The sequence below is a fragment of the Rana temporaria genome, chromosome 4 (genome assembly GCF_905171775.1).
Source record: "Rana temporaria chromosome 4, aRanTem1.1, whole genome shotgun sequence".
NCBI classification, from domain to species: domain Eukaryota; kingdom Metazoa; phylum Chordata; class Amphibia; order Anura; family Ranidae; genus Rana; species Rana temporaria.
Genome location: NC_053492.1, coordinates 43863325 through 43867422, shown reverse-complemented (window position 1 = coordinate 43867422; position 4098 = coordinate 43863325). Strand labels below are relative to the sequence as shown.

Below are 4098 nucleotides of genomic sequence, written 5' to 3'. Positions count from 1 at the left end.
AACTGAACAAATGAAAACCTTCGTAGTTTTTACACTTTTATGTAGGTAAATAATATAAATACACATGTTGCTTATAAGAGCATTTTCTTAATGTGTTCCAGATTCCCCGGCTTCTGGTTCTGGTGGCAAATCAAAGGAACACGGTAAGTGTTCTGCATACTTTTCAAAGCCAGTGATTCGGAAAATATTGACTGCTAGTCTTTGGCAGCTGAATATGATCAGTGTAGACCTTGACTGACATCAGGACTGGAAAGGGGGAGCGGCTGGGTCTCCTTGGAATGCAGAGCCTCTGGCACCCCTATATATTTTGGAGGTGTTTGAAATGTAGACTTATTCTTCTTGAGTATGGCAGGTGACAGGGGTGTAGCTACAGGAGTTGCAGTGGTTGCAATGACGACCTGGCCCTAGGCTCTAGGAGCACATGGACCCATGCTCCCCCTGTACACCAGGATAGGAAGGGCAATGGCATATAGAGGAACCGATCCCCTCTATTTTCCTACTGCAGCCGCTAAATGCCCGTTTCTCTTCTACTCTCTCCCGCAGGCAAAGGAGTGGAGAGGAAAATTAGTGGGATTGGTTCCTCTATATGCCTCTGCCCCTCCTATCCCACTTCTTTATATTGCCCCAGGCATCCCTGTGCTCTCTCCGGGCCCTTCCCCTCAGGATTTGTCAGGATAGAGAGCAGGGAAGGGGCTGGTAAATGTGTTATTTACCAGCTCCTTCTCAAATCTGTGAATACCACCAAACGCGTTTCAACTTCAATTTGAACACATTGGGGTAGCATTCATCAATTAGGAATCCTGTGGTTCACCTCTAGTGGATTGATGACTTTGGTGATAATCATGTGATATTCTAGTTTTATGTAATGGAACGTTTGGGTTCTTTTTTAACTTTTGCACAATAAAAAATGAAATAAATGGGCCATGGGACTTTAAGTGAGGCATGGACGGGCGTTTAGAATTGTTTAGAATATCAAGGGTAGGTTAACTGTCACCGTCCCGTCAGGGAAATCTCTGTGGCCAAAAAGAATTGCTGAGTAATCAATCCGAAAAATGAAAAGCAAAGAGTCAAATCTAAAATTCATAATGTAATATGTATCATAATATATACCGTATTTATCGGCGTATTACGCGCACTTTTTTCCCCTTAAAATCAGGGTGAAATCGTGGGTGCGCGTTATACGCCGATCCCCGCTTTCTGAGCGCCGCCGCCGAATCCTAGAAAAAAAAAGAAATACTGTACTAACAATTTAAAGATACAGGTACTTACAGTTGCCCAGCGTCCATCGGCGGCTTTGTCCGACCCGGGGTCCGTCTGCGGCATTCGTGGTGTCCTTGTGGTGTCCTCTCCGCTTCTTCCCGCTTTTCCCGCGCTGTTTTTGAACGCCGCCGCCGACATATACCGAGTGCAGTATACTCGGGTACACTCAGCTGGGCTCGGCCACGCTCGGCTCCTCTCGTGGAGCCGATCGTGGCCGAGCCCAGCCGAGTGTACCCGAGTGTACTGCACTTTCTGAGCGCCGCCGCCGACATATACCGAGTGCAGTACACTCGGCTGGGCTCGGCTCCTCTCACGGAGCCGAGCCCAGCCGAGTGTACCCATGTGTACTGCACTCGGTATATGTCGTGGCGGCGTTCAAAAACAGCGCGGGAAAAGCAGGAAGAAGCAGGGAGGACACCACGAGGACACCACGAATGCCACAGACGGACGCCGGACCGGACAAGGCTGCCGATGGACGCCGGGCAACTGTAAGTAACTGTATCTGTAAATTGTTAGTATTTATTTTTTTTCCCTAGGATTCTCCTCTAGGTTTGGGGTGCGCGCTATACGCCGGTGCGCGTTATAGGGCGATAAATACGGTAATACAAAGATCATGCAGACAAAGGCATAATACATGTAGTAATTATCATATTGGCATATTTAATATTCAAAATCCAGGACATGACTAATAAAAGCAATCACAATAAATTGACATACAGATACAGTGAACATGATTATCCCAACAAATATGTAAAAGAGAACAGTTTGATGAAATACATGATTGGGCAAGCTTATCTTGGCATCCCTGAGCATAGACGCAACGCGTTTCTTGGCGTTTAAAGCCAGTCATCAGGAGTGGGTTGCGTAAAAATTAGCTAGAAAAAGGGGGAACAGATGAACAGACAAGTGAGTCAATGCGGTCTCAATAGTTAGGTCATAGTTGCAACAAAACTGAGTCAGATGGTATGATACATTACCTATAGCGAAGCCCAAAAGGGTTGCCCAAGCGTTCCAAAAAGTGGAATGGCATGGTGGTCCAGGATGTACTGTCTCCCCCGGGGTTGAGGTGGGGATGGATCCCCCACAATCCAAGGACTCTCCAATCATGAGGAGAGCCAAGGATAGGATGGCGTGGGACATCAGCCAAGGAAAATACCGGACAGCCACAACACAATGCCAAAAGGTGAGGTGGGCACACATGGGACACACATACAGGTGCTGGTAAAAGAAAAAATAGTGTTAATGAGAAAAAAGGGGGAATAGATGAACAGACAAGTGAGTCAATGCGGTCTCAATAGTTAGGTCATAGTTGCAACAAAACCGAGTCAGATGGTATGATACATTACCTATAGCAAAGCCCAAAAGGGTATCCCAAGCGTTCCAAAAAGTGGAATGGGATGGTGGTCCTGGATGAACTGTCTCCCCCGGGGGTTGAGGCGGGGATGGATCCCCCACAATCCATGGACTCTCCAATCATGATGAGAGCCAAGGATAGGGTGGCGTGGGACATCAGCCAAGGAAAATACCGGACAGCCACAACACAATGCCAAAAGGTGAGGTGGGCACACATGGGACACACATACAGGTGCTGGTAAAAGAAAAAAAAGTGTTAATGAGAAAAAAGGGGGGGGGGGGAAAAATTAAATGGGCTGTGTGAGTGCCCGTGGTCAAGTGAGTGTGGGAATTATGCCAAAAGATGGTAGTGGGGCTGGTGAATGAATGAATGGAGATCCAGTGTATTGCCCAGCAATGGTGGGAATATTGATGTATTTTACTCTATAAATAAATCTTTTGCAGTGCCTTAAAATTCCCATCCGTCTATGAGCTTTTTGTACTAGTTTGGAAGTAACTTTCTACTTCTAATGTGGTGGGGAGATCAATCGCCAATTTGTATCTGTGCTGTGTTACTATAGAACAGTGGTTCTCAACCTTTCTAGTGCCGTGACCCCTTGATAAAATTTCCCAAGCTGTGGGGACCCCTAACGGTAAAATTATTTTTCTATCGTGGATTGTCGGCACAAGTAATTTGCGCCCCTAACCCACGGACATTTAGCGCTCCCTGAGTCCCTTCCACTCGTACAGTATTAAAACCCCTTATGGTACATTTTAGGATGTGCCACTCTTTTTATTTTTTCTCCTTTCTTTCTCTTTTTTCTCTCTCTATCCTCATTTCTTGTTTGTTTCCACCATCCCTCTCTAGCCGTCTTTCTTGTTCTTTCTCTTATTCTTTCATCCCCTTTTTTTTTTATCCTCTCCCTCTTTTCCTCTCCTTCCATGTATTCTCTATTTTTTTTCCTTCTCTTACTCCCTGGTGGGCAGTATGGGATCAGTGGCAGTGCTGGCGGGGAGTTGGGATCAGTGGCAGTGCTGGCGGGGAGTTAGGATCAGTGGCAGTGCTGGTGGGGAGTTAGGATCAGTGGCAGTGCTGGTGGGGAGTTGGGATCAGTGGCAGTGCTGGCGGGGAGTTGGGATCAGTGGCAGTGCTGGCGGGGAGTTGGGATCAGTGGCAGTGCTGGTGGGGAGTTAGGATCAGTGGCAGTGCTGGCGGGGAGTTGGGATCAGTGGCAGTGCTGGTGGGGAGTTGGAAAAGGTGGCAGTGCTGGTGGGGAGTTGGGATCAGTGGCAGTGCTGGTGGGGAGTTGGGATCAGCCAACTTAGGTGCTCTTGATCAAGGTCATCTGCTGATCTGAGAACTGTAGTGGGGACTTTTTAAGGCAACTCTAATCATAGGTAGTGTTACTCACTGTGTCTCCGATTTTGTGGTGTCTCGTAGAAGTGACACCTATGCTGAAATCAGCAGATGGGGTCTCCTCCAGCCTCCAGCCCCTGCCACTTCAT

General features: G+C 47.4%; 1 protein-coding gene across 1 annotated transcript in view; it reads left to right on the top strand.

The window, feature by feature from the left end:
• The window catches only part of LOC120935607 (hornerin-like), a 332059-nt gene that overhangs the window by 134428 nt on the left and 193533 nt on the right, over positions 1-4098 (top strand). The window lies entirely within an intron of this gene.